The sequence below is a fragment of the Petromyzon marinus genome, chromosome 38 (assembly GCF_048934315.1).
Source record: "Petromyzon marinus isolate PM22_M1 ecotype Great Lakes invasive population chromosome 38, UKy_Petmar_22M1.pri1.0, whole genome shotgun sequence".
NCBI lineage: Eukaryota > Metazoa > Chordata > Hyperoartia > Petromyzontiformes > Petromyzontidae > Petromyzon > Petromyzon marinus.
In genome coordinates this window covers 14,118,676-14,138,384 of record NC_133704.1, presented here as the reverse complement: position 1 = coordinate 14,138,384, position 19,709 = coordinate 14,118,676, and positions in this window count along the sequence as shown.

Below are 19,709 nucleotides of genomic sequence, written 5' to 3'. Positions count from 1 at the left end.
ACCGACTGGTGAGTACAGCGCCTCTGTAAACGAGTATATTATATCTTTTATAGGCGTAAGTTTATATTTTATTCTTGAAAAGTCGTATGTACAGTGGTTGAAAACGTAGGCAAACCACAATTACAGCTCGCAGATAACTCGCAAATTCTATTAACCAACAGCCTCCAATCCCGCCTCCCACATGTTACGAATTAATGAACATCAATACTTTTAACCGATTGTCCACGTCTGTGCGGTGATATCCTAACTGGCTAGCCACTGTAAAGCGACGAGAAGTTTAAAAATAATCAACGGACGCGCTGTGCATGCGTGAGGTAAATGTGTTTACCATTGGGAACCAACATTACTCTGGATTACCAGATGGATGTAAATGTTATTCCTAGTTATTTTATATCGGCAGATTCATACCACACGATTGTTCACCAATGACTTTCACATCTGATATAATTTCGCACGTTTATAAATCACCTCACGTTTATAAATCACCTCACGTTTATAAATCACCTCACGTTTATAAATTATCAAGTTTATAAATCACCTAACGTTTATAAATCACCTCACGTTTATAAATTATCAAGTTTATTAATCATCTCAAGTTTATAAATCACCTCACGGTACCCCGCAGGGGTCCCCGTAGCCCCCCGGTTTAAGAACCACCGCTCTAAGCAATAACTTTGACTTGCAAAGTTCACGCTTTTTGAGGAAAACAAATTCACGATTTTAAAAATTATTGCCCCCAATGGTGAAACAGATGACCTATTGGTACGAGGACTGAAGTAGAGAGTGGCACTCCAGGAGTGTTTTTTAAACTATAATACTAAAGTACTTTTTATTTTACCGGATAAGGCCCCACTGAGCTTGAGAACAATTTTTTGAAGCGACTTGTCTATCACAAATTATAGCTCAACGAAGGTGAGGTAGCTTATCACGTGGACATTTATAGCAGCAGCCAAACACTCTAAACGCGTGGTGACGTTTATTCTAAATGTGGAGGGTAAATCGGAGGACCTGGGAAAAATCCACGCGACTACGGGGAGAGACGCAAACTCCAAATATACAGCAGCAGCAGGCGTCAGTCGGGATAGAACCCACGACCTCCTAATTGATAAAATAAAATAACACAATAATATTCTCACGACCTTTAAGTGATCTGAGCGTGGCTTTTTCACTCCAGTGCTGTCCTCCAGACCGTCTCGTCCCTTCACCTGATGAAGGCCGCTTGTGTTGTGGCCGAAACGTCGTGAGAATATTATTGTGTTATTTATTTTATCAATTTATTATTTTATTCTCATTCTACGTGACTTTACCGAAAGAACCAAAGAAGATGAATCCTTGCAGTCACGAAAGCTTTAAATCGAAACCGGGTGAGGTAGTTAACATCTCCTAGGTGAGGTAGTTAAAATCTCTTAGGTGAGATGGTTAACATCTCCTAGGTGAGATGGTTAACATCTCCTAGGTGAGGTGGTTAACATCTCCTAGGTGAGGTAGTTAACATCTTCTGGGTGAGGTAGTTAACATCTCCTGGGTGAGGTGGTTAACATCTCCTAGGTGAGGTAGTTAACATCTCCTAGGTGAGGTAGTTAACATCTCCTGGGTGAGGTAGTTAACATCTCCTGGGTGAGGTGGTTAACATCTCCTGGGTGAGATAGTTAACATCTCCTAGGTGAGGTAGTTAACATCTCCTAGGTGAGGTAGTTAACATCTCCTAGGTGAGATAGTTAACATCTCTTGGGTGAGGTGGTTAACATCTCCTGGGTGAGATAGTTAACATCTCCTAGGTGAGGTAGTTAACATCTCCTAGGTGAGGTGGTTAACATCTCCTAGGTGAGGTGGTTAACATCTTCTGGGTGAGGTAGTTAACATTTCCTAGGTGAGTTAGTTAACATCTCCTAGGTGAGGTGGTTAACATCTCCTGGGTGAGGTAGTTAACATCTCCTAGGTGAGGTAGTTAACATCTCCTAGGTGAGGTAGTTAACATCTTCTGGGTGAGGTAGTTAACATCTCCTAGGTGAGTTAGTTAACATCTCCTCGGTGAGGTAGTTAACATCTCCTCGTTGAGGTGGTTAACATCTCCTGGGTGAGGTAGTTAACATCTCCTGGGTGAGGTAGTTAACATCTCCTGGGTGAGGTAGTTAACATCTCCTGGGTGAGGTAGTTAACACCACTGGGGAGACAGAGGCGACATGGTGCTGGCCACCCACATTCACCACGTACCCCCAGGAGTCCGCATACTCCCGGCTGAGAACTACTGTGGAGTAGAATACCATTTGTTATAGAGTTTTTATTACACATAAGGGACAGATAGCTATGAGGGAGCCATACTGTCTTGCTTGCTACCTACTTGTATTTGATGACATGTTCTCAATGATGTTAATTCTTTGTTGAGTTTTGTATACGCAATGCATCATCGGCTTCCATCATCTATACACTGCTGGATCAAGGGCTTTCCCAATACCAAGATAATAATCTTGATTTGAAGCTTTCCCACCTGATGATGGACGCTTGTGTTGCGCCCGAAACGTTGTGATATATTTTTATTTTATACCTACGTGACTTTACTGAAAGAACCAAAGAGTCTTCTTTGGTTCTTTCGGTAAAGTCACGTAGAATGAGAATAAAATAATAAATTGATAAAATAACGCAATAATATTCTCACGACGTTTCGGCCACAACACAAGCGGCCTTCATCAAAGAAGATGAATCCTTGCAGTCACGAAAGCTTTAAATCGAAACCAGGTGAGGTAGTTAACATCTCCTAGGTGAGGTAGTTAAAATCTCTTAGGTGAGATGGTTAACATCTCCTAGGTGAGGTGGTTAACATCTCCTAGGTGAGGTGGTTAACATCTCCTTGGTGAGGTAGTTAACATCTCCTGGGTGAGGTAGTTAACATCTCCTGGGTGAGGTGGTTAACATCTCCTAGATGAGGTAGTTAACATCTCCTAGGTGAGGTAGTTAACATCTCCTGGGTGAGGTAGTTAACATCTCCTGGGTGAGGTGGTTAACATCTCCTGGGTGAGATAGTTAACATCTCCTAGGTGAGGTAGTTAACATCTCCTAGGTGAGGTAGTTAACATCTCCTAGGTGAGATAGTTAACATCTCCTGGGTGAGGTGGTTAACATCTCCTGGGTGAGATAGTAAACATCTCCTAGGTGAGGTAGTTAACATCTCCTAGGTGAGGTAGTTAACATCTCCTAGGTGAGGTAGTTAAAATCTCTTAGGTGAGATGGTTAACATCTCCTAGGTGAGATGGTTAACATCTCCTAGGTGAGGTGGTTAACATCTCCTAGGCGAGGTAGTTAACATCTCCTGGGTGAGGTAGTTAACATCTCCTGGGTGAGGTGGTTAACATCTCCTAGGTGAGATAGTTAACATCTCCTGGGTGAGGTGGTTAACATCTCCTGGGTGAGATAGTTAACATCTCCTAGGTGAGGTAGTTAACATCTACTAGGTGAGGTAGTTAACATCTCCTAGGTGAGGTAGTTAACATCTCCTAGGTGAGGAGGTTAACATCTCCTGGGTGAGGTAGTTAACATCTCCTAGGTGAGGTAGTTAACATCTCCTAGGTGAGTTAGTTAACATCTCCTCGGTGAGGTAGTTAACATCTCCTCGTTGAGGTGGTTAACATCTCCTCGTTGAGGTGGTTAACATCTCCTGGGTGAGGTAGTTAACATCTCCTGGGTGAGGTAGTTAACATCTCCTGGGCGAGGTAGTTAACATCTCCTGGGTGAGGTAGTTAACACCACTGGGGAGACAGAGGCGACATGGTGCTGGCCACCCACATTCACCACGTACCCCCAGGAGTCCGCATACTCCCGGCTGAGAACTACTGTGGAGTAGAATACCATTTGTTATAGAGTTTTTATTACACATAAGGGACAGATAGCTATGAGGGAGCCATACTGTCTTGCTTGCTACCTACTTGTATTTGATGACATGTTTTCAATGATGTTAATTCTTTGTTGAGTTTTGTATACGCAATGCATCATCGGCTTCCATCATCTATACACTGCTGGATCAAGGGCTTTCCCAATACCAAAGATAATAATCTTGATTTGAAGCTTTCCCACCTGATGATGGACGCTTGTGTTGCGCCCGAAACGTTGTGATTTATTTTTATTTTATACCTACGTGACTTTACTGAAAGAACCAAAGAGTCTTCTTTGGTTCTTTCGGTAAAGTCACGTAGAATGAGAATAAAATAATAAATTGATAAAATAACGCAATAATATTCTCACGACGTTTCGGCCACAACAGAAGCGGCCTTCATCAAAGAAGATGAATCCTTGCAGTCACGAAAGCTTTAAATCGAAACCAGGTGAGGTAGTTAACATCTCCTAGGTGAGGTAGTTAAAATCTCTTAGGTGAGATGGTTAACATCTCCTAGGTGAGGTGGTTAACATCTCCTAGGTGAGGTGGTTAACATCTCCTTGGTGAGGTAGTTAACATCTCCTGGGTGAGGTGGTTAACATCTCCTAGGTGAGGTAGTTAACATCTCCTAGGTGAGGTAGTTAACATCTCCTGGGTGAGGTAGTTAACATCTCCTGGGTGAGGTGGTTAACATCTCCTGGGTGAGATAGTTAACATCTCCTAGGTGAGGTAGTTAACATCTCCTAGGTGAGATAGTTAACATCTCCTGGGTGAGGTGGTTAACATCTCCTGGGTGAGATAGTTAACATCTCCTGGGTGAGGTAGTTAACATCTCCTAGGTGAGGTAGTTAACATCTCCTAGGTGAGTTAGTTAACATCTCCTCGGTGAGGTAGATAACATCTCCTCGTTGAGGTGGTTAACATCTCCTTGGTGAGGTAGTTAACATCTCCTGGGTGAGGTGGTTAACATCTCCTAGGTGAGGTAGTTAACATCTCCTAGGTGAGGTAGTTAACATCTCCTAGGTGAGGTAGTTAAAATCTCTTAGGGGAGATGGTTAACATCTCCTGGGTGAGGTGGTTAACATCTCCTAGGTGAGGTGGTTAACATCTCCTAGGTGAGGTAGTTAACATCTCCTGGGTGAGGTAGTTAACATCTCCTGGGTGAGGTGGTTAACATCTCCTGGTTGAGATAGTTAACATCTCCTAGGTGAGGTAGTTAACATCTCCTGGGTGAGGTAGTTAACATCTCCTGGGTGAGGTGGTTAACATCTCCTGGGTGAGATAGTTAACATCTCCTAGGTGAGATAGTTAACATCTCCTAGGTGAGGTAGTTAACATCTCCTAGGTGAGATAGTTAACATCTCCTGGATGAGGTGGTTAACATCTCCTGGGTGAGATAGTTAACATTTCCTAGGTGAGGTAGTTAACATCTACTAGGTGAGGTAGTTAACATCTCCTAGGTGAGGTAGTTAACATCTCCTAGGTGAGGTGGTTAACATCTCCTGGGTGAGGTAGTTAACATCTCCTAGGTGAGGTAGTTAACATCTCCTAGGTGAGTTAGTTAACATCTCCTCGGTGAGGTAGTTAACATCTCCTCGTTGAGGTGGTTAACATCTCCTGGGTGAGGTAGTTAACATCTCCTGGGTGAGGTAGTTAACATCTCCTGGGCGAGGTAGTTAACATCTCCTGGGTGAGGTAGTTAACACCACTGGGGAGACAGAGGCGACATGGTGCTGGCCACCCACATTCACCACGTACCCCCAGGAGTCCGCATACTCCCGGCTGAGAACTACTGTGGAGTAGAATACCATTTGTTATAGAGTTTTTATTACACATAAGGGACAGATAGCTATGAGGGAGCCATACTGTCTTGCTTGCTACCTACTTGTATTTGATGACATGTTCTCAATGATGTTAATTCTTTGTTGAGTTTTGTATACGCAATGCATCATCGGCTTCCATCATCTATACACTGCTGGATCAAGGGCTTTCCCAATACCAAAGATAATAATCTTGATTTGAAGCTTTCCCACCTGATGATGGACGCTTGTGTTGCGCCCGAAACGTTGTGATTTATTTTTATTTTATACCTACGTGACTTTACTGAAAGAACCAAAGAGTCTTCTTCAAAGAGTCTTCTTTGGTTCTTTCGGTAAAGTCACGTAGAATGAGAATAAAATAATAAATTGATAAAATAACGCAATAATATTCTCACGACGTTTCGGCCACAACACAAGCGGCCTTCATCAAAGAAGATGAATCCTTGCAGTCACGAAAGCTTCAAATCGAAACCAGGTGAGGTAGTTAACATCTCCTAGGTGAGGTAGTTAAAATCTCTTAGGTGAGATGGTTAACATCTCCTAGGTGAGGTGGTTAACATCTCCTAGGTGAGGTGGTTAACATCTCCTTGGTGAGGTAGTTAACATCTCCCGGGTGAGGTGGTTAACATCTCCTAGGTGAGGTAGTTAACATCTCCTAGGTGAGGTAGTTAACATCTCCTGGGTGAGGTAGTTAACATCTCCTGGGTGAGGTGGTTAACATCTCCTGGGTGAGATAGTTAACATCTCCTAGGTGAGGTAGTTAACATCTCCTAGGTGAGGTAGTTAACATCTCCTAGGTGAGATAGTTAACATCTCCTGGGTGAGGTGGTTAACATCTCCTGGGTGAGGTAGTTAACATCTCCTAGGTGAGGTGGTTAACATCTCCTGGGTGAGGTAGTTAACATCTCCTAGGTGAGGTAGTTAACATCTCCTAGGTGAGTTAGTTAACATCTCCTCGGTGAGGTAGTTAACATCTCCTCGTTGAGGTGGTTAACATCTCCTGGGTGAGGTAGTTAACATCTCCTGGGTGAGGTAGTTAACATCTCCTGGGTGAGGTAGTTAACATCTCCTGGGTGAGGTAGTTAACACCACTGGGGAGACAGAGGCGACATGGTACTGGCCACCCACATTCACCACGTACCCCCAGGAGTCCGCATACTCCCGGCTGAGAACTACTGTGGAGTAGAATACCATTTGTTATAGAGTTTTTATTACACATAAGGGACAGATAGCTATGAGGGAGCCATACTGTCTTGCTTGCTACCTACTTGTATTTGATGACATGTTCTCAATGATGTTAATTCTTTGTTGAGTTTTGTATACGCAATGCATCATCGGCTTCCATCATCTATACACTGCTGGATCAAGGGCTTTCCCAATACCAAAGATAATAATCTTGATTTGAAGCTTTCCCACCTGATGATGGACGCTTGTGTTGCGCCCGAAACGTTGTAATTTATTTTTATTTTATACCTACGTGACTTTACTGAAAGAACCAAAGAGTCTTCTTTGGTTCTTTCGGTAAAGTCACGTAGCATGAGAATAAAATAATAAATTGATAAAATAACGCAATAATATTCTCACGACGTTTCGGCCACAACACAAGCGGCCTTCATCAAAGAAGATGAATCCTTGCAGTCACGAAAGCTTTAAATCGAAACCAGGTGAGGTAGTTAACATCTCCTAGGTGAGGTAGTTAAAATCTCTTAGGTGAGATGGTTAACATCTCCTAGGTGAGGTGGTTAACATCTCCTAGGTGAGGTGGTTAACATCTCCTAGGTGAGGTAGTTAACATCTCCTGGGTGAGGTAGTTAACATCTCCTGGGTGAGGTGGTTAACATCTCCTAGGTGAGGTAGTTAACATCTCCTAGGTGAGGTAGTTAACATCTCCTGGGTGAGGTAGTTAACATCTCCTGGGTGAGGTGGTTAACATCTCCTGGGTGAGATAGTTAACATCTCCTAGGTGAGGTAGTTAACATCTCCTAGGTGAGGTAGTTAACATCTCCTAGGTGAGATAGTTAACATCTCCTGGGTGAGGTGGTTAACATCTCCTGGGTGAGATAGTTAACATCTCCTAGGTGAGGTAGTTAACATCTCCTAGGTGAGGTAGTTAACATCTCCTAGGTGAGATAGTTAACATCTCCTGGGTGAGGTGGTTAACATCTCCTGGGTGAGATAGTTAACATCTCCTAAGTGAGGTAGTTAACATCTCCTAGGTGAGGTATTTAACATCTCCTAGGTGAGGTAGTTAAAATATTTTAGGTGAGATGGTTAACATCTCCTAGGTGAGATGGTTAACATCTCCTAGGTGAGGTGGTTAACATCTCCTAGGTGAAGTAGTTAACATCTCCTAGGTGAGGTAGTTAACATCTCCTGGGTGAGGTGGTTAACATCTCCTAGGTGAGGTAGTTAACATCTCCTGGGTGAGTTAGTTAACATCTCCTAGGTGAGGTAGTTAACATCTCCTAGGTGAGGTAGTTAACATCTCCTGGGTGAGGTAGTTAACATCTCCTATGTGAGTTAGTTAACATCTCCTCGGTGAGGTAGTTAACATCTCCTCGTTGAGGTGGTTAACATCTCCTGGGTGAGGTAGTTACCATCTCCTGGGTGAGGTAGTTAACATCTCCTGGGTGAGGTAGTTAACATCTCCTGGGTGAGGTAGTTAACATCTCCTAGGTGAGGTAGTTAACATCTCCTAGGTGAGGTGGTTAACATCTCCTAGGTGAGGTAGTTAACATCTCCTAGGTGAGGTAGTTAACATCTCCTAGGTGAGTTAGTTAACATCTCCTCGGTGAGGTAGTTAACATCTCCTCGTTGAGGTGGTTAACATCTCCTGGGTGAGGTAGTTAACATCTCCTGGGTGAGGTAGTTAACATCTCCTGGGTGAGGTAGTTAACATCTCCTGGGTGAGGTAGTTAACACCACTGGGGAGACAGAGGCGACATGGTGCTGGCCACCCACATTCACCACGTACCCCCAGGAGTCCGCATACTCCCGGCTGAGAACTACTGTGGAGTAGAATACCATTTGTTATAGAGTTTTTATTACACATAAGGGACAGATAGCTATGAGGGAGCCATACTGTCTTGCTTGCTACCTACTTGTATTTGATGACATGTTCTCAATGATGTTAATTCTTTGTTGAGTTTTGTATACGCAATGCATCATCGGCTTCCATCATCTATACACTGCTGGATCAAGGGCTTTCCCAATACCAAAGATAATAATCTTGATTTGAAGCTTTCCCACCTGATGATGGACGCTTGTGTTGCGCCCGAAACGTTGTGATTTATTTTTATTTTATACCTACGTGACTTTACTGAAAGAACCAAAGAGTCTTCTTTGGTTCTTTCGGTAAAGTCATGTAGAATGAGAATAAAATAATGAATTGATAAAATAACGCAATAATATTCTCACGACGTTTCGGCCAAAACACAAGCGGCCTTCATCAAAGAAGATGAATCCTTGCAGTCACGAAAGCTTTAAATCGAAACCAGGTGAGGTAGTTAACATCTCCTAGGTGAGGTAGTTAAAATCTCTTAGGTGAGATGGTTAACATCTCCTAGGTGAGGTGGTTAACATCTCCTAGGTGAGGTGGTTAACATCTCCTTGGTGAGGTAGTTAACATCTCCCGGGTGAGGTGGTTAACATCTCCTAGGTGAGGTAGTTAACATCTCCTAGGTGAGGTAGTTAACATCTCCTGGGTGAGGTAGTTAACATCTCCTGGGTGAGGTGGTTAACATCTCCTGGGTGAGATAGTTAACATCTCCTAGGTGAGGTAGTTAACATCTCCTAGGTGAGGTAGTTAACATCTCCTAGGTGAGATAGTTAACATCTCCTGGGTGAGGTGGTTAACATCTCCTGGGTGAGGTAGTTAACATCTCCTAGGTGAGGTGGTTAACATCTCCTGGGTGAGGTAGTTAACATCTCCTAGGTGAGGTAGTTAACATCTCCTAGGTGAGTTAGTTAACATCTCCTCGGTGAGGTAGTTAACATCTCCTCGTTGAGGTGGTTAACATCTCCTGGGTGAGGTAGTTAACATCTCCTGGGTGAGGTAGTTAACATCTCCTGGGTGAGGTAGTTAACATCTCCTGGGTGAGGTAGTTAACACCACTGGGGAGACAGAGGCGACATGGTACTGGCCACCCACATTCACCACGTACCCCCAGGAGTCCGCATACTCCCGGCTGAGAACTACTGTGGAGTAGAATACCATTTGTTATAGAGTTTTTATTACACATAAGGGACAGATAGCTATGAGGGAGCCATACTGTCTTGCTTGCTACCTACTTGTATTTGATGACATGTTCTCAATGATGTTAATTCTTTGTTGAGTTTTGTATACGCAATGCATCATTGGCTTCCATCATCTATACACTGCTGGATCAAGGGCTTTCCCAATACCAAAGATAATAATCTTGATTTGAAGCTTTCCCACCTGATGATGGACGCTTGTGTTGCGCCCGAAACGTTGTAATTTATTTTTATTTTATACCTACGTGACTTTACTGAAAGAACCAAAGAGTCTTCTTTGGTTCTTTCGGTAAAGTCACGTAGCATGAGAATAAAATAATAAATTGATAAAATAACGCAATAATATTCTCACGACGTTTCGGCCACAACACAAGCGGCCTTCATCAAAGAAGATGAATCCTTGCAGTCACGAAAGCTTTAAATCGAAACCAGGTGAGGTAGTTAACATCTCCTAGGTGAGGTAGTTAAAATCTCTTAGGTGAGATGGTTAACATCTCCTAGGTGAGGTGGTTAACATCTCCTAGGTGAGGTGGTTAACATCTCCTAGGTGAGGTAGTTAACATCTCCTGGGTGAGGTAGTTAACATCTCCTGGGTGAGGTGGTTAACATCTCCTAGGTGAGGTAGTTAACATCTCCTAGGTGAGGTAGTTAACATCTCCTGGGTGAGGTAGTTAACATCTCCTGGGTGAGGTGGTTAACATCTCCTGGGTGAGATAGTTAACATCTCCTAGGTGAGGTAGTTAACATCTCCTAGGTGAGGTAGTTAACATCTCCTAGGTGAGATAGTTAACATCTCCTGGGTGAGGTGGTTAACATCTCCTGGGTGAGATAGTTAACATCTCCTAGGTGAGGTAGTTAACATCTCCTAGGTGAGGTAGTTAACATCTCCTAGGTGAGATAGTTAACATCTCCTGGGTGAGGTGGTTAACATCTCCTGGGTGAGATAGTTAACATCTCCTAGGTGAGGTAGTTAACATCTCCTAGGTGAGGTATTTAACATCTCCTAGGTGAGGTAGTTAAAATCTTTTAGGTGAGATGGTTAACATCTCCTAGGTGAGATGGTTAACATCTCCTAGGTGAGGTGGTTAACATCTCCTAGGTGAAGTAGTTAACATCTCCTAGGTGAGGTAGTTAACATCTCCTGGGTGAGGTGGTTAACATCTCCTAGGTGAGGTAGTTAACATCTCCTGGGTGAGTTAGTTAGCATCTCCTAGGTGAGGTAGTTAACATCTCCTAGGTGAGGTAGTTAACATCTCCTGGGTGAGGTAGTTAACATCTCCTATGTGAGTTAGTTAACATCTCCTCGGTGAGGTAGTTAACATCTCCTCGTTGAGGTGGTTAACATCTCCTGGGTGAGGTAGTTACCATCTCCTGGGTGAGGTAGTTAACATCTCCTGGGTGAGGTAGTTAACATCTCCTGGGTGAGGTAGTTAACATCTCCTAGGTGAGGTAGTTAACATCTCCTAGGTGAGGTGGTTAACATCTCCTAGGTGAGGTAGTTAACATCTCCTAGGTGAGGTAGTTAACATCTCCTAGGTGAGTTAGTTAACATCTCCTCGGTGAGGTAGTTAACATCTCCTCGTTGAGGTGGTTAACATCTCCTGGGTGAGGTAGTTAACATCTCCTGGGTGAGGTAGTTAACATCTCCTGGGTGAGGTAGTTAACATCTCCTGGGTGAGGTAGTTAACACCACTGGGGAGACAGAGGCGACATGGTGCTGGCCACCCACATTCACCACGTACCCCCAGGAGTCCGCATACTCCCGGCTGAGAACTACTGTGGAGTAGAATACCATTTGTTATAGAGTTTTTATTACACATAAGGGACAGATAGCTATGAGGGAGCCATACTGTCTTGCTTGCTACCTACTTGTATTTGATGACATGTTCTCAATGATGTAAATTCTTTGTTGAGTTTTGTATACGCAATGCATCATCGGCTTCCATCATCTATACACTGCTGGATCAAGGGCTTTCCCAATACCAAAGATAATAATGTTGATTTGAAGCTTTCCCACCTGATGATGGACGCTTGTGTTGCGCCCGAAACGTTGTGATTTATTTTTATTTTATACCTACGTGACTTTACTGAAAGAACCAAAGAGTCTTCTTTGGTTCTTTCGGTAAAGTCATGTAGAATGAGAATAAAATAATGAATTGATAAAATAACGCAATAATATTCTCACGACGTTTCGGCCAAAACACAAGCGGCCTTCATCAAAGAAGATGAATCCTTGCAGTCACGAAAGCTTTAAATCGAAACCAGGTGAGGTAGTTAACATCTCCTAGGTGAGGTAGTTAAAATCTCTTAGGTGAGATGGTTAACATCTCCTAGGTGAGGTGGTTAACATCTCCTAGGTGAGGTGGTTAACATCTCCTTGGTGAGGTAATTAACATCTCCTGGGTGAGGTGGTTAACATCTCCTAGGTGAGGTAGTTAACATCTCCTAGGTGAGGTAGTTAACATCTCCTGGGTGAGGTAGTTAACATCTCCTGGGTGAGGTGGTTAACATCTCCTGGGTGAGATAGTTAACATCTCCTAGGTGAGGTAGTTAACATCTCCTAGGTGAGGTAGTTAACATCTCCTAGGTGAGATAGTTAACATCTCCTGGGTGAGGTGGTTAACATCTCCTGGGTGAGATAGTTAACATCTCCTAGGTGAGGTAGTTAACATCTCCTAGGTGAGATAGTTAACATCTCCTGGGTGAGGTGGTTAACATCTCCTGGGTGAGATAGTTAACATCTCCTAGGTGAGGTAGTTAACATCTACTAGGTGAGGTAGTTAACATCTCCTAGGTGAGGTAGTTAACATCTCCTAGGTGAGGTGGTTAACATCTCCTGGGTGAGGTAGTTAACATCTCCTAGGTGAGGTAGTTAACATCTCCTAGGTGAGTTAGTTAACATCTCCTCGGTGAGGTAGTTAACATCTCCTTGTTGAGGTGGTTAACATCTCCTGGGTGAGGTAGTTAACATCTCCTAGGTGAGGTAGTTAACATCTACTAGGTGAGGTAGTTAACATCTCCTAGGTGAGGTAGTTAACATCTCCTAGGTGAGGTGGTTAACATCTCCTGGGTGAGGTAGTTAACATCTCCTAGGTGAGGTAGTTAACATCTCCTAGGTGAGTTAGTTAACATCTCCTCGGTGAGGTAGTTAACATCTCCTTGTTGAGGTGGTTAACATCTCCTGGGTGAGGTAGTTAACATCTCCTGGGTGAGGTAGTTAACATCTCCTGGGTGAGGTAGTTAACATCTCCTGGGTGAGGTAGTTAACACCACTGGGGAGACAGAGGCGACATGGTGCTGGCCACCCACATTCACCACGTACCCCCAGGAGTCCGCATACTCCCGGCTGAGAACTACTGTGGAGTAGAATACCATTTGTTATAGAGTTTTTATTACACATAAGGGACAGATAGCTATGAGGGAGCCATACTGTCTTGCTTGCTACCTACTTGTATTTGATGACATGTTCTCAATGATGTTAATTCTTTGTTGAGTTTTGTATACGCAATGCATCATCGGCTTCCATCATCTATACACTGCTGGATCAAGGGCTTTCCCAATACCAAAGATAATAATCTTGATTTGAAGCTTTCCCACCTGATGATGGACGCTTGTGTTGCGCCCGAAACGTTGTAATTTATTTTTATTTTATACCTACGTGACTTTACTGAAAGAACCAAAGAGTCTTCTTTGAGTCTTCTTTGGTTCTTTGGGTAAAGTCACGTAGAATGAGAATAAAATAATAAATTGATAAAATAACGCAATAATATTCTCACGACGTTTCGGCCACAACACAAGCGGCCTTCATCAAAGAAGATGAATCCTTGCAGTCACGAAAGCTTTAAATCGAAATCAGGTGAGGTAGTTAACATCTCCTAGGTGAGGTAGTTAAAATCTCTTAGGTGAGATGGTTAACATCTCCTAGGTGAGATGGTTAACATCTCATATGGCGCCGATGATGGCAGCCTCGGCCGGTTGGTGCGCCCTGTTTTGTCCAGTTTTGTCTTGTTTTGTCTTGAGAGGGGCTTGCTGTTCAACACACTCGTGCTGGTGAGAGAGGCCTGCTGTTCATCACACCCGTGCTGGTGAGAGAGGCCTGCTGTTTTGGGGCCTGCTGTTCATCACACCCGTGCTGGTGAGAGAGGCCTGCTGTTCAGTACACCCGTGTTGAGGGGCCTGCTGTTCAGCACACCCTTGCTGGTGAGAGAGGCCTGCTGTTCAACACACCCGTGCTGGTGAGAGGGGCCTGCTTTTCAGCACACCCGTGCTGGTGAGAGAGGCCTGCTGTTCAACACACCCGTGCTGGTGAGAGGGGCCTGCTTTTCAGCACACCCGTGCTGGTGAGAGGGGCCTGCTGTTCAGCACACCCGTGCTGGTGAGAGAGGCCTGCTGTTCAGCTCACACGTGTTGAGGGGCCTGCTGTTCAGCACACCCGTGCTGCTGAGAGGGGCCTGCTGTTCATCACATCCGTGTTGGTGAGAGGGGCCTGCTGTTCAGCACACCGGTGCTGGTGAGAGAGGCCTGCTGTTCAGCACACCCGTGTTGAGGGGCCTGCTGTTCAGCACACCCGTGCTGGTGAGAGGGGCCTGCTGTTGAGGGACCTACTGTTCAGCACACCCGTGTTGGTCAGAGAGGCCTGCTGTTCAGCACACCCGTGTTGAGGGGCCTACTGTTCAGCACACCCGTGCTGGTGAGAGGGGCCTGCTGTTCAACAGACCCGTGCTGGTGAGAGGGGCCTACTGTTCAGCACACCCGTGCTGGTGAGAGGGGCCTGCTGTTCAACACACCCGTGCTGGTGAGAGGGGCCTGCTGTTCAACACACCCGTGCTGGTGAGAGGGGCCTGCTGTTCAACACACCCGTGCTGGTGAGAGGGGCCTGCTGTTCATCACACCCGTGCTGGTGAGAGAGGCCTACTATTCATCACACCCGTGCTGGTGTGAGGGGCGTGCTGTTCATCACCCCCGTGTTGGTGAGAGGGGCCTGCTGTTCACTTCCATGCTGGTGAGAGAGGCCTACTGTTCAACACACCAGTGCTGGTGAGAGAGTCCTGCTGTTCAGCACACCCGTGCTGGTGCGAAGATGGCGCTGATGATGGTAGCCTCAGCCGGTCGGTGCGCCCTGTTTTGTCTTGTTTTGTCTGTCAATTCAGTGTTTTGCCAAGATTTTCGGAGTTCTCTAACAAGAGACGAACTTTTAAATATCAGGGAAACAACTCCTGTGGATTTAATTCCTACTTTTCTGCTTCCAGCGGCAGAATTAGTAGGCATTCTAGTCAATGCCGCGCTAGGCTTTGCTCAAGCAACGAAACGCCGCCCAAGGGGTAAACGGTCGGGGGCTCTCGTACGGCTACGCAGACGCGGGATCCGAACAGTGCTTCCGAGCTTTTTCCTCTCCAACGTACGTTCACTGTACAACAAAATGGATGAACTTCAGCTACTGATGGTAAAAAACAAAGACTTTCTTTCAGCTTCTGCATTGTGCTTCACGGAAACATGGCTGTGTGATTTGATTCCGGACACTTCGCTACAACTAGCAGGATTCCATCTTGTAAGATCGGATCGTGACATAGCACTCTCCGGCAAGACGAAAGGCGGTGGTATTTGTTTTTACATTAACAGTGGCTGGTGTGTAGATGTCACAGTGATTCTGCAACATTGTTCTCCACTCCTTGAATCAATTTTTATAACCTGTAAACCGTTTTACTCGCCTCGCGAGTTCGCGTCGCTCATTTTGGTCGGAGTTTATTTGCCGCCTTGTCCTCAGGTTAAAGAGGCCCAACGCATGCTCGCCGATCAGATTCTGAGTGTGGAGCGAGCAAATCCAGATTCGTTGGTTATCGTACTTGGCGACTTTAACAAAGGTAATCTCAGCCACGAACTCCCCAAATACATACAATTCATTAAATGCCCAACCAGAGAAGGGAACACTCTGGATCACTGTTACACTACAGTCAGTAGAGCCTACCACGCCGTCCCCCGAGCAGCACTAGGACACTCTGACCATGCCATGGTCCACCTGATTCCTGCATACAGGCAGAAACTAAAACTCTGTAAACCTGCTGTGAGGACATCTAAACAGTGGACCAGTGAGGCTGTGGAAGATTTGCGGGCGTGCTTAGACTGTACTGACTGGGATATGTTCACGACTGCTACCAATAGTCTGGATGAACTCACAGAGGCTGTGACGTCCTACATCAGCTTCTGTGAGGACTGCTGTATCCCAACACGTACCAGGGTGAACTTTAACAACAATAAGCCCTGGTTCTCAGCAAAGCTCAGAAGGTTGAGGTTGGAGAAGGAGGAAGCGTTTAGGAGTGGAGATAGAGACAGATTCAAGGAGTCGAAGAACAGGTTTAGCAAAGCGGTGAGAGAGGCTAAACGACTGTACTCAGAGAGACTAGAACACCAGTTCTCTACAAACGACGCTGCTTCTGTCTGGAGAGGGCTCAGGCAGATCACCAACTACAAACCCAGAGCCCCCCACACCACTAACGACTCCCGCCTAGCCAACGACCTGAACGAGTTCTACTGTAGATTTGAAAGACAATTGGACTGTCCTGAACCACCCCTTCCAACCCAAGAGGCCCCATCCCCCACCAATACTACAGAGACGACTATCTCCTTTCAGGAGGGAGAAGTTAATAGACTTTTCAAGAGGCAGAATCCACGCAAAGCAGCCGGGCCGGACTCTGTCTCTCCAGCCACCCTCAGGCACTGCGCTGACCAGCTGTCTCCGGTGTTCACCAACATCTTTAACACCTCCCTGGAGACATGCCATGTACCAGCCTGTCTCAAGTCCTCCACCATCATCCCTGTGCCCAAAAAGCTAAGGCCAACAGGACTAAATGATTACAGACCGGTCGCCCTTACATCTGTGGTAATGAAGTCTTTTGAGCGCCTGGTCCTGGCACACCTCAAAGCCATCACAGACCCTCTCCTGGACCCCCTTCAGTTTGCCTACAGAGCCAACAGGTCTGTGGACGATGCAGTTAACATGGCCCTCCACTTCACCCTACAGCATCTGGACGCCTCAGCATCCTACGCCAGGATCCTGTTTGTGGACTTCAGCTCTGCCTTCAACACCATCATCCCTGCCCTGCTTCAGGACAAGCTCTTCCAGCTGAACGTGCCATACACCACCTGTAAATGGATCACAGACTTCCTGTCTGACAGGAAGCAGTGCGTTAAGCTGGGAACACAAGTCTCTGGCTCCAGGTCCATCAGCACCGGAACTCCTCAGGGCTGCGTCCTTTCCCCTCTGCTCTTCTCCCTGTATACCAACAGCTGCACCTCCAATCATCTGTCCGTCAAACTATTGAAGTTTGCGGATGACACCACCCTCATTGGGCTGATCTCTGGTGGGGATGAGTCTGACTATAGGTGGGAAGCTGACAATCTGGTGACCTGGTGTAGCCAGAACAACTTAGAGCTAAATGCTCTAAAGACAGTTGAGATGGTTGTGGACTTCAGGAAGAATACAGCACCACTCACCCCCATCACCCTGTTAGACTCCCCAGTAAAAATTGTAGAGTCCTTCCGCTTCCTGGGCACTATTCTCTCCCGGGACCTCAAGTGGGAATTGAACATCAGCTCCCTCACCAAGAAAGCTCAACAGAGGATGTACTTTCTACGGCAGCTGAAGAAATTCAACCTGCCAAAGACAATGATGGTGCAATTCTATACAGCGATCATTGAATCCATCCTCACCTCCTCCATAACCGTCTGGTACGCTGCTGCCACTGCCAAGGACAAGAGCAGACTGCAGCGTATCATCCACACTGCTGAGAAGGTAATTGCCTGCAATCTACCGACCCTCGAGGACCTGCACACGACAAGGTCTATGAGGCGAGCGAGGAAGATTATGGCCGATTTCTCCCACCCTGGACACTCTCTGTTTCAGCTACTCCCCTCCGGCAGAAGGCTTCGGTCCATCAGGACCAAAACCTCACGCCATAAAAACAGTTTCTTCCCATCTGCTGCTGGCCTGTTAAACAAGGCCAAGGGCTAACACTGTTTTTAACATTTGATCTACATAACGACACGTTGCTGATATTAACTATGTTTCCCTATTTGTATTTTTAAATTATATCTTAAAGCTATTTTATATTCGATATTTATTTAATTTTATATACTTCAGCCCCTTAGTGTTAGACTTTTAACCCTTATTATAGTAAGACTTGTTTAAAACTTATTTAAGATTTTAGATTCCTATATGTTGAATGTATGCACCATCCTGCCAAAGTAAATTCCGTGTCGGTGTGAACTTACATGGCGAATAAAACCCTTTCTGATTCTGATTCTGATAGGTGAGGTGGTTAACATCTCCTAGGTGAGGTAGTTAACATCTCCTGGGTGAGGTAGTTAACATCTCCTGGGTGAGGTGGTTAACATCTCCTAGGTGAGGTAGTTAACATCTCCTAGGTGAGGTAGTTAACATCTCCTGGGTGAGGTAGTTAACATCTCCTGGGTGAGGTAGTTAACATCTCCTGGGTGAGGTGGTTAACATCTCCTGGGTGAGATAGTTAACATCTCCTAGGTGAGGTAGTTAACATCTCCTAGGTGAGGTAGTTAACATCTCCTAGGTGAGATAGTTAACATCTCCTGGGTGAGGTGGTTAACATCTCCTGGGTGAGATAGTTAACATCTCCTAGGTGAGGTAGTTAACATCTCCTAGGTGAGGTAGTTAACATCTCCTAGGTGAGGTAGTTAACATCTCCTAGGTGAGGTAGTTAACATCTCCTAGGTGAGGTGGTTAACATCTCCTGGGTGAGGTAGTTAACATCTCCTAGGTGAGGTAGTTAACATCTCCTCGGTGAGGTAGTTAACGTCTCCTCGTTGAGGTGGTTAACATCTCCTGGGTGAGGTAGTTACCATCTCCTGGGTGAGGTAGTTAACATCTCCTGGGTGAGGTAGTTAACATCTCCTGGGTGAGGTAGTTAACACCACTGGGGAGACAGAGGCGACATGGTGCTGGCCACCCACATTCACCACGTACCCCCAGGAGTCCGCATACTCCCGGCTGAGAACTACTGTGGAGTAGAATACCATTTGTTATAGAGTTTTTATTACACATAAGGGACAGATAGCTATGAGGGAGCCATACTGTCTTGCTTGCTACCTACTTGTATTTGATGACATGTTCTCAATGATGTTAATTCTTTGTTGAGTTTTGTATACGCAATGCATCATCGGCTTCCATCATCTATACACTGCTGGATCAAGGGCTTTCCCAATACCAAAGATAATAATCTTGATTTGAAGCTTTCCCACCTGATGATGGACGCTTGTGTTGCGCCCGAAACGTTGTAATTTATTTTTATTTTATACCTACGTGACTTTACTGAAAGAACCAAAGAGTCTTCTTTGGTTCAAAGAGTCTTCTTTGGTTCTTTCGGTAAAGTCACGTAGAATGAGAATAAAATAATAAATTGATAAAATAACGCAATAATATTCTCACGACGTTTCGGCCACAACACAAGCGGCCTTCATCAAAGAAGATGAATCCTTGCAGTCACGAAAGCTTTAAATCGAAACCAGGTGAGGTAGTTAACATCTCCTAGGTGAGGTAGTTAAAATCTCTTAGGTGAGATGGTTAACATCTCCTAGGTGAGGTGGTTAACATCTCCTAGGTGAGGTGGTTAACATCTCCTAGGTGAGGTAGTTAACATCTCCTGGGTGAGGTAGTTAACATCTCCTGGGTGAGGTGGTTAACATCTCCTAGGTGAGGTAGTTAACATCTCCTAGGTGAGGTAGTTAACATCTCCTGG